Genomic DNA, 12,169 nt, shown 5'->3' with positions numbered 1-12,169 from the left:
CTTTATTTTTGAAGCATTGAACATGCAGGCTTCTCCGCTCCTGCAACCTTTGAGCCCGCCCTGCAGAGTCGGTGGCCCCCAGTAAACGGAGGATGTTGTGCTGGATTTTATGGAGGGGGCATGACATGCTCTCGCTCACCAAACGAAGGATTGCCAGAAGTATTGGTAGCGCATCAGAGAGAAAGGGGATAGGGGAGATTTCTCCTCTTGGAAGCTCCGCAGTGCTAACCCTTATCATGGACAGAGGCAGCATAATAGTGCACTTGCTGTGAGAAGGAATGTGTGCACATTACAATCTGGTACGTTGTTGGGACATTGTTCATATAACGCTATTTTGGCAAAACATGAACATTAAGCAATGCCTCGTGATCACAAAGCAACGATGATGCATGCTGGGGGTTGTAGTTGATCCTATGGCCTCGTGACCACATGGTAAATATTGAACTCACCTGTGAGCAAGGCGTGGTGACGCCGAAACCGGTCAGGACTTGAGTTAGATATATGCTGCTTCAGACGAATAAAGTCTTGTGTTTGCACAGAAGTCGGAGTGGGGCTTTATTTTTGAAGCATTGAACATGCAGGCTTCTCCGCTCCTGCAACCTTTGAGCCCGCCCTGCAGAGTCGGTGGCCCCCAGTAAACGGAGGATGTTGTGCTGGATTTTATGGAGGGGGCATGACACGCTCTCGCGCACCAAACGAAGGATTGCCAGAAGTATTGGTAGCGCATCAGAGAGAAAGGGGATAGGGGAGATTTCTCCTCTTGGAAGCTCCGCAGTGCTAACCCTTATCATGGACAGAGGCAGCATAATAGTGCACTTGCTGTGAGAAGGAATGTGTGCACATTACAATCTGGTACGTTGTTGGGACATTGTTCATATAACGCTAATTTGGCAAAACATGAATAGTAAGCAATGCCTCGTGATCACAAAGCAACGATGATGCATGCTGGGGGTTGTAGTTGATTCTATGGCCTAATGACCACATGGTAAATATTGAACTCACCTGTGAGCAAGGCGTGGTGACGCCGAAACCGGTCAGGACTTGAGTTATATATATACTGCTTCAGACGAATAAAGTCTTGTGTTTGCACAGAAGTCGGAGTGGGGCTTTATTTTTGAAGCATTGAACATGCAGGCTTCTCCGCTCCTGCAACCTTTGAGCCCGCCCTGCAAAGTCGGTGGCCCCCAGTAAACGGAGGATGTTGTGCTGGATTTTATGGAGGGGGCATGACATGCTCTCGCGCACCAAACGAAGGATTGCCAGAAGTATTATTAGCGCATCAGAGAGAAAGGGGATAGGGGAGTTTTCTCCTCTTGGAAGCTCCGCAGTGCTCACCCTTATCATGGACAGAGGCAGCATAATAGTGCACTTGCTGTGAGAAGGAATGTGTGCACATTACAATCTGGTACGTTGTTGGGACATTGTTCATATAACGCTATTTTGGCAAAACATGAATATTAAGCAATGCCTCGTGATCACAAAGCAATGATGATGCATGCTGGGGGTTGTAGTTGATACTATGGCCTCGTGACCACATGGTAAATATTGAACTCACCTGTGAGCAAGGCGTGGTGACGCCGAAACCGGTCAGGACTTGAGTTAGATATATGCTGCTTCAGACGAATAAAGTCTTGTGTTTGCACAGAAGTCGGAGTGGGGCTTTATTTTTGAAGCATTGAACATGCAGGCTTCTCCGCTCCTGCAACCTTTGAGCCCGCCCTGCAGAGTCGGTGGCCCCCAGTCAACGGAGGATGTTGTGCTGGATTTTATGGAGGGGGCATGACACGCTCTCGCGCACCAAACGAAGGATTGCCAGAAGTATTGGTAGCGCATCAGAGAGAAAGGGGATAGGGGAGTTTTCTCCTCTTGGAAGCTCCGCAGTGCTAACCCTTATCATGGACAGAGGCAGCATAATAGTGCACTTGCTGTGAGAAGGAATGTGTGCACATTACAATCTGGTACGTTGTTGGGACATTGTTCATATAACGCTATTTTGGCAAAACATGAATATTAAGCAATGCCTCGTGATCACAAAGTAACGATGATGCATGCTGGGGGTTGTAGTTGATTCTATGGCCTCATGACCACATGGTAAATATTGAACTCACCTGTGAGCAAGGCGTGGTGACACCAAAACCGGTCAGGACTTGAGTTATATATATGCTGCTTCAGACGAATAAAGTCTTGTGTTTGCACAGAAGTCGGAGTGGGGCTTTATTTTTGAAGCATTGAACATGCAGGCTTCTCTGCTCCTGCAACCTTTGAGCCCGCCCTGCAGAGTCGGTGGCCCCCAGTAAACGGAGGATGTTGTGCTGGATTTTATGGAGGGGGCATGACATGCTCTCGCGCACCAAACGAAGGATTGCCAGAAGTATTGGTAGCGCATCAGAGAGAAAGGGGATAGGGGAGATTTCTCCTCTTGGAAGCTCCACAGTGCTAAACCTTATCATGGACAGAGGCAGCATAATAGTGCACTTGCTGTGAGAAGGAATGTGTGCACATTACAATCTGGTACGCTGTTGGGACATTGTTCATATAACGCTATTTTGGCAAAACATGAATATTAAGCAATGCCTCGTGATCACAAAGCAACGATGATGCATGCTGGGGGTTGTAGTTGATCCTATGGCCTCGTGACCACATGGTAAATATTGAACTCACCTGTGAGCAAGGCGTGGTGACGCTGAAACCGGTCAGGTAATGAATTCTGCTTCATGTTGTATCCACCCACTTATGAGCCCCTCTGTTGTGTATAAAAGGGGACTGTGTACGCAAGTTCTTTGTGCTACTCTATGCAATACTGAAGAGTGTTGTATGGGTTGTAGGACCACCCTTAAGGGTTAATAAACTTTGTCTTTGTATTTTGCAGTTTCCGTGCCAACTTCCTTCTAGCTTTTGTTACAGGAGAGCGAACCCTTGTATTCTGCGGGCCTAGCTGGGGCCTGTATTCATCAATTGGCGCCCGTCACGTGGGGCTCATCGGCGACTCGGATGCTCGAAGGACTGGTCGTGACGAAGGTGAGGAATTTTGCCGGGGATGTGATCACTGCCAGTGGCGTTTTAATCCTGGCATCCCGAGGTTTTCTTCCTTCCCTTCCGAACTGACCTTCTGGGTGGCGCCGGTCCTCGACTGAGACCTCTTCTGTCGGTTTTGCCGTGACAGCCGTTTGGGCGAATTTTGGAACTTGGCAGTTGGAATCTGGACACTCTTGATTGGTAAAAACCGTTGTACGGTACTTGCTCCGAGTTTTGAAGCCTGGGTTGGCTATTTGAGTTTGATTTGTGATGACCGGTCATATCTTGTATTGCTTACTGTGAGAATATATGCGTTGCAAAACATATAGGCAGGTAATGTGGAGATATTTCTCCGGAGTTGTGTAAATTTGAACGGCGCAAAGTTTAAGTGCCTTTTTTTTTTTGATAATACTGCATATTTTGCATTATTTTTTAGCATGCCTGCTTTTAGCGCACTCCGTAAGTGGTGCTGCTGCTTTGGAAACCGGTTGAACCTCGAGGAATCTGCTCCAGCCCCCCCAGAGGGGACTCCTAATAGGGATATGTATGTGAAGCATGGTCTTTCTTCTATAATGTACAGCACAGTATGGAGGAAATACACCAAAAAGGATCCTGAGTTGCGCTGGCCTTTGTATGGATCGTTTGAGTATGTGGAACAGTGTATGTGTAAACGGCGTGCTCGGCAAGACATGTTTGAATGTGTACGGTTATGGGTGAAGGAAGTGCGTGAGCGAGAGAAACGTGAGAAAGCGCTGTTTGATAAAGAGCAACGGAAAAATGATCATGTGCGAGCACAGGAAGCGAAGCGTCGGGAGGAAAGAGAACTGGCGGAGAGACAAGAGAAAGAGCGTAGGTTGCAAGTCTCGGGCCAATATGCTGTCCGCCAGCCACTTTATCCTGTCCTTACTAATCTTGAAGATGATTTTTATTTATTAGATCGTTCTCCGCCCCCTTATGTTGGCGCGTCCGCCCCGAGATCACAGGAGTCTGGATTGGTTTCGGATAAGGTAGACACGCGGTCTATGTTATCAGTTGAGCGTATGGGTGAGCTTCGGAAAATTTCTCTTCGTGCACTTAAGGGCAAGTTGTCCCTTGCTGAATTATTGGACTCTTTGGAACAGTGGCGGGATAGAGAGAAGTTGTATTTTCTGGAAACCTTTTCTGATGAAGTGATTACTGCCTTTCGGAAATACTCAGAAGTTTTTGAGCCTGATGATGTAGTATTAGATGCTAAAGCATTATGTAACGGTGTTTTTTCTCCCTCTAAGGCGCCTGATGCGGTCCGACGGCTGTTTGCATTGCGGGACGCGGCGAGTGACCTTAAAGAGAGAGCGCGCCTAAAGGCAGGGGAGGAGGAGCAGTCGGATCCACGTGTCGGCGATGACCAATCATCTACCTCCCACTCAGATAAGAGCGAATTAGTGCATGCTAAACCGATGCGAGAGGCGGCACCTTTGTATAATCCTCCTAAAGGAGCGGGAACTAGTTCGGATATTACTTCCGCCGATGCTAAGGGATATTTTGTGTATAATTGGGTCTATACTCCCTGGCATAGGGCTGATGTTATGGCATTAAAGAATGCATTGCCTGACCACCGCAAGAATCCAGCGGCCTTTTATGAAGAGGTCGAAGGGCCTTGAATTCTTGTACTATGACGTTAGCAGATATAGACCTGTTCTTTGGGCTCATTTTACTACCGGATATGTGGAGATCTGTGCGGAAGGTGGATGTTCAGGACGCTTTTAAGGCCAAATGGTCTGAGATTGAGGATGAGGATAGGGAGAGAAAACCCGCGCAAAAACCACCACGGATTATTTTAGATCTTCCTGCTGCTATCTTGACCAAGTTGAAAACGATTATTCCCCCTAAAAAGATTGACTGGAATATGTTAGCATCGTGTAAACAGAAGGTTGATGAATCAGTCTCAGATTTCTTTACACGCTTTGAGGAGACATTTCATGATTTCAGTGGTCAGTCACTTACGGATGATACGGGTTGACATCTTTTTGTGGATAAATATGTGGCGAATTTATTACCGGGAATAGCAGCTCGTTTAAAAGCGAGTGAAAGTTCTTGGTCCACCTCGTCTCCGGCATCCCTCCTGACTATGGCTCAGTATTATGAGCGTCAGGAACATGAAGCGAAGGGGAATGAGGAGAAGAAAGCGAAAGATTTGAAAACTAAGGTGATGTTAGCACAAGTATATGGTCCGCTTCGTCGGGGTGTAGAAAGAGGTAGGGGAGGATTCTATGGTCCCCCTTCGGGTCGGTCAGATGTAAATAGAAATCAATGTGCGTATTGTAAACAGTTGGGTCATTGGGCCAGAAATTGTCCGGTGTTGTATGCATCTCGTCAGGGACGTGGTCAGGGACCACCGAGAGGTAGAGGGGGCTTTTCAAATTTCAGAGGGAATTTTAATGATCGTGCTCGCTTTGAACCTAACGCACAGCAACGAGATAGACCTAATGTGTTTGATCGGCAAAATCAGTATCAGATGTCTGGGACTGACCGCTCTGGGTATCATGATTCGCAGCATGCATAGGATTGCGTCAGATGGGGGTTGGAATCAGTTGAAGTACCGGTTGATCAGAAGGGTCCTTATGTTTTAGCAAATGTTTTGGGTTCTACTGATCGGTTCCTAGTTGATACAGGAGCTACTCGCAGTGCACTGTCCAAACAATTGGTTCCGAGGGCTCCCCCATCTGGCTTAATGGTTACATCGGTAGGGTTTGATGGTACACTCTCTCGAAGCCCTCTTTCCCGACCTCTTGCGTTCCATGTTGACAACCTTTCTGCGTCCTGTCCGTTTTTGCTTGCCCCGAACACGCCCGACAACATTATGGGTCTTGATATGCTCAAGTACTTCAGAGCAACGATCCGCTGCTCCCCTACTGGAGTACGTGTGATCTTAAACGATAATCACCCTATGACAGACCGCATGTGTGTGGTTGCAGAGGATACTGTATTAGCTTCCCTCCCTCATTCTTTGTGGGCTACTTCGGATACTGATGTGGGACAGATGGTGATTCCGCCTGTCCATATTAGTGTCCAGGAGGGTGCGGTGTTACCGCGCCTCCCTCAATATCGCATTTCCCAGGAGGGGGAGGAGGCACTCATACAGATTGTGCAGGATTTGATTAAGGTGGGGGTAGTGGAAGAAGTTCCCTATAATGTTTGCAACAGTCCTATCTTACCCATTTTGAAGAAGGATACAGATACCAGGGTTTATCGGTTTATCATTGATTTAAGGGAAGTGAATAAGATAGTGATACCTCAGTATCCAGTGGTTTCTGATATCACGATGTTACTCACTTTGGTCCCGCCAACGGCGACCACGTTTTCAGTTATTGATTTGAAAAATGCCTTCTTTTCGATTCCTATTCACCCTGATAGCCGATACCTTTTCGGTTTTACTCTGAATAATAGGTCTTATAGATTTTGTAGAGTCCCCCAGGGCTATACAGAAAGCCCTAGCATTTACAGTCAAGCATTGAAACGGCAATTGGATTCCTTTGTTCTGCCCGAGGGTGTCGCCCTTATACAATATGTCGATGACATCTTGTTGGTGGCCGACACTCCGGAGCTGTGTGAGAAGAGTACGTTATCCTTGCTTTCCTTTTTGGCATCTCACAATCACAAAGTGTCGAATAAGAAATTGCAATTCTGTAGACCAAAGGTGACTTATTTGGATCACCTTTTGTCTAAGGAGGGGCGTGCACTCACACCAGATCGTATTCAAGCAATTTTGGACACGCCAGTGCCTTCCACACAGAAGGATGTGCGTGCATTTTTGGGTCTTGCTTCTTTTTGTAGGCAATGGATATTGGGATTTTCACACATAGCTAAACCATTGTTAGCCCTTTTGACAAAAGACACACCAATTCCTCTTCCCTGGTCAAATGAGTGTGAAATTGCCTTCCAGCAATTGCAACAGGCCCTTTGTTCAGCACCAGTGTTAGGTACCCCTGATTATACGAAGCCCTTTTCACTGTATGTGCATGAGAAAGATGGATGTGCATTATCAGTTTTAGTGCAGATGCACGGCGACAAGCAGCGCCCTTGTGCATATTTTTCGGCTGTACTTGATCCTGTTGCCCGAGCATTGCCTGGTTGTTTTCGCTCGGTTGCGGCGACAGCTGTGTCAATACGTCAGAGTGAGGGAATCGTGTTATCTCACAAACTGTTGGTATTAGTTCCCCATGCTGTTGATGCCCTGCTTAATCAGACAAAGACGCAGCATTTGACCAGTGCTCGTTTAACGGGATATGAGTTGACGCTTTTGGCTCCTCATATTACGTTGAAGAGATGTGCAACGTTAAATCCGGCCACATTGTTGCCGTTTCCGGAAACTCAGTCTGAAGCACGAAAAGCACATGACTGTATTCTTGTGACTGAGGAACAGACAAAGGGTCGTATTGATCTCCAGGATACGCCCTTTACAGATGTAGATGGAGAATTGTGGGTGGACGGATCATGCCTGAAGCTACCAGATGGTACGACTTCAGCAGCGTATGCAATTACCACATTGCAAACAATAGTGGAGACAGCACGCATACCGCAGAAATCAGCCCAAGCAGCGGAACTGATAGCATTAACACGAGCATGTGAGCTCAGTGCAGGATTGTGTGTGAATGTTTATACAGATAGCCGCTATGCCTTCGGAGTAGCGCACGATTTTGGCCTACTCTGGAAGGAGAGAGGGTTTTTAACGTCACATGGAGCACAGATAATGTACGGGGAGTTAGTTCACAACCTTTTGACTGCATTAACATATCCAAAGAAGATTGCTATAATTAAATGTAGTGCCCATAAGAAAGTGGTTGATAAAGTTGGAGAAGGGAATGCTTTAGCAGACCGGGTGGCACGAGAGACTGCGATGCAGCCTGGTGCTACTGCAATGTATGTTGTGAAGTCACAGGCAGAAAGATGGCACGATGCTAGGAGAGAAGTGCTGGAAATACAGAGGACCGCTTCCGATAAGGAACGGGAGCAATGATCCAATGATGGAGAATTGGATGATGAAGGGTGTTGGAGAAGTAAGCAGATGGATAAATGGAAGTTACCCACAGCCTTTGTACAACCTATGGTTCAGATGGCACATGGACTAGCGCATGTCGGAGCTTCCGCAATTGTTAAATTACTCACACGAGTTTGGGAGCATCCGGAGATCGCTAGTACGGCAAAGAGGGTAGTGCAGACTTGCATGATTTGCCTGAGGTATAACCCAGGAAAGGGTACACGAACTCCAGCAGGAGGATTTGCGACACCTACTGCACCCTTTGAGGTTTTGCAGATGGATTACATTCAGCACGAGCGCTGTAACAATCTGAAGTATGTTCTAGTAGTGGTTTGTGCCTTCAGCAAATGGGTTGAGGCATACCCTACAAAAGATAATACTGCAATGACTACAGCCAAGATGCTATTGAAGGAGTTCTTCCCTCGATATGGTGTTTGCAGATTGTTGTGGAGTGATAACGCACCTCATTTTATAGCAGACGTTATCAAATATGTCCTGAAAGGCCTGGGAATTACCCAAAAATTTCATGCAGTGTTTCACCCTCAGTCTGCGGGATTGGTTGAGAAATATAATGGTACTCTAAAGCTTAAGATCGCGAAGATTCAAGCTTCGACTTCTTTGACTTGGCCAGACGCTTTACCGCTGGCATTATTGTCAATTAGATCGATACCGCATTCTCGGACCGGTCTCACACCTTACGAGATCGTGTTTGGACGCCCAATGAATATTTGGGGTCCACCAAAACCGAGGTCAGTGTATGATGTACCTTATGTAATGATGAATGATTATCTGGCGCAGTTAACGGATAATTTGGTTTCTATTCATCAACAGGTTCGAGAAGCGCTCCCTGATCGGTCCACAGGTGAAGGTCATAATCTCCGACCTGGAGACCAGGTTATGCTGAAAGTCTTCGAAAGGACGAACAGTCTGGAGCCGAGATGGGTTGGTCCTGAACAAGTCTTGCTCGCGAAGAGGACAGCTGTGCGGGTTTCTAATCGGAAGAACTGGATCCACTCCTTGCACTGTCGTAAAGTGCCGCCTGGATTGGTGGAGCCTGCTGTGTTGACCGACCATCGAGAAATTCTGACTGCGGAGAAAGGCCGTGCTGTGGAACCGAATGACACTGAGGAGCTCTTCCCGGACCAATCGATTCCTGGAGGAAGAAGATATCATCTCAGACCGAGGAAGTGATTTTTTTTGTATCCAAAGACGTTGTCAGAACGGCCCTTGGGTTAGTGAAACGGAGAGCCAATGAGGCAAGGGGGGGGATCAGCCCTGCATTAGTGTAGTGACACCCGTCTTGGCCCGCTGGTGAAGAAATCAACGGCTGCCTAAGGGGAAGAGTTCTGACAACCTTTTAGTTTCAGGAAGATATTGACTTTTTACTACAAGATGGAGAAGAAGAAGATTCTTTGTGCGACAAGTTTTATTATCATTGTGGCTATTGTTGGTATAACCACATGGTTTGTTGAGGATGTGACTCCTGCCCGTGAGTTGCTTGTTTTGACCACTCCAGTGCCTGAGGAGCACTATTTTTATACCCTTCCGTATCAAGAATTGAAGCATCGTCAGTCTTATTTGAATAACACTTTCATCCAGATGTTGCATCATACCCATGTTGCTACAAATGCTACGAACTGTTGGATATGTGGTATGATGCCAGCTCATCAGAAGAAAGGAGGAACGCCATTCATACCTCTTCCTTTTTCTGATAATGGCTCTTGTAGAGCATGGTACACTTTGCTTTTTGCCACACGGAAACCTACAGTGGGACGACTACTTTTCAGACTCAATAAGGAATGTCATCAAGATAAAGATGGTTATCCACAAGCGAATGGGACAATATGGGAATGGGAAGAATATCGACCAGACAATGAATCGATACCCTACATTTTCACGAACACCAGAGACACTACAAGGAATGAACACTTTGTCATTCAAGTGGCACAAGCTCAAGCGGACCTGTGTGTCCAGAGTGTGGGTTATATTCCTGTTGGTGTTAGCGATTGCATTATTGTATTGAACATAGACGGGTTGAATAATAGTACTTTCTTAGCCTCCCATGACACATACTTCGTATGTGGGAATAAGGGTTATTATCGTTTGCCAGCTGGTTGGTCCGGAGTATGTTATGTAGCATTCCTATTACCTCCTGTATTCTTGGCACCTGCATCTTATCATAAAGATTTGAAGTTGTTGAATAATGTGACTGTAAATAGGTATAAACGTACTCTATCTATTGATGATGTTGATCAAACTGATACTAGCTTGCAGCAGTATATTGATTTTAACTTAGGATTGTTTTTCTTTGTTGGAGCTGCCCTAAATAGTAGGAAAGTTAGAAGATTAACAAGAGTTGTAGAGGCTGTGACAAATCAAACCGCTGCTGCTCTTGGGAATCTTACGGAAGAATTACAAATTACTAGAATTGTTGCATTACAGAATCGTATGGTATTAGATGTTATGTTAGCTGACCGAGGTGGAGTATGTAAAATTATCGGAAGTAGTTGTTGTGTGTTTATTCCTGATCATACGCCATCAGTTTATAATGCTATCAATAAATTGCATAAAATTGCAGCAGAAATCCATACAGAAAATGGCACTTGGACCTTTTCTGGATGGTTGTCCATTTATGACTTGCCTGAGAAAGAGGACCCCGATGTCTTTCTAATGACTGAAACCTGGCTTCTGGATTCGGATTCTGCCATATTGAATCTTGCATTCCCTCAGAACTATACCGTCTTCACTACCAATAGGACCACAAGAGGAGGTGGTATTGCTATGGCAGTCAAATCCTGTTTTCCAGCTGATTGGAAACCGTCGGGACTACCTGCATGTGAAAGTGCTATTTTCAAAGTCGCTTTTTCCCATCAATTCACTTTCAGTGGTATGCTCATTTACCGTCCTCCCGGCAATGATGCTGTCTTCAGGTCCGCACTGGCCGATATGGTCAGTCCTATAGCACTTGGTTGTGCCAATTTCAACATCGTGGGGGACCTTAACATCCATTTTGATAATAGGTCATCCACAACTGTGAGCACTCTGCTGGCGAACCTTGACGCTCTTCAACTCACTCAGCTCGTCACCCTTCCAACCCACTCAGAGGGCCATATTTTGGACCCCTTTTTTTCCACACTTGATGGGGTGAGGTTGTCAGATCCGAGGCTGATGGGGTGGACTGATCATCTGCTGGTAGAAGCCTTTTGTCCGGTCCACGATAAGCCTTTTATAGCTGTGGACAGACCTATTCTAAAAAGGCTTTGGCACAAGCTTAGGCTTGAAGAGTTTTATAGCATACTGGAACAGAAACCTTTGAGCACTTTTATTAATGTGGAACAAGGTTACCAACAGTTCTGCGCTTGGATCACCGATGCCTTGGACTCTCTTATACCTCTACGGTGGTCGAAAGGCCGGACAAAAACACCTAGTCCTTGGTATAATGAGTCACTCCCAGAACTGAAAAAAGCTTGCCGAAAAACAGAGAGGGATTGGAGAAGATCCTATGACCCTGCTCTGAAAACTCGGTACTTTACTGAGCTGAAGCTCTACCATAGAGCAATTTGCTGGACACGAGCCGCATTTTACGCTCAAGAATTTGCTACCAGCCCTAACCCATCAAAACTGATCTTCAAGGTACTGAAGGATCTTATGAAAAACAGATCCACCTCAGAGGTGATTTGCACAGATTCCCACTGTGATAAGCTGGCCTCCTTTTTTTGTGGAGAAAGTGGAAAAAATCTACCAAGGTTTTGACACACTCCACCAGAACCGAGAGGTTACTGTCCCTGATACGATGGGATATGAGACCCTTGCTATGCTACCTGAGCTGACTATTGAGACCTTTGACAGGCTCAGCCTCAGGGTCAAGTCAGGTTCTCCCTCTGACCCGTTAAAGCCAGCCTTTATCAACACACTTTCCCCACTGTGCCGTGACCCCTTATTGAATCTTATCAATATGTCATTGTCCAATGGAACGGTACCCATGGCATGGAAACAGGCAGTGGTCACTCCTATACTAAAAAAAGCCAACTCTGACCCCCGGTTGCCAGAAAATTATCGACCCATATCCCTGTTGCCCTGGATTGCCAAAGTAATAGAAGCCCACGTTAACTCTGTTCTGTCTGAGCATCTGGCTCG

This window comes from Triturus cristatus, chromosome 1_2 (genome assembly GCF_964204655.1).
Source record: "Triturus cristatus chromosome 1_2, aTriCri1.1, whole genome shotgun sequence".
NCBI lineage: Eukaryota > Metazoa > Chordata > Amphibia > Caudata > Salamandridae > Triturus > Triturus cristatus.
The sequence above is the reverse complement of the archived record's forward strand: the minus strand, read 5'-3'. Positions refer to the sequence as shown.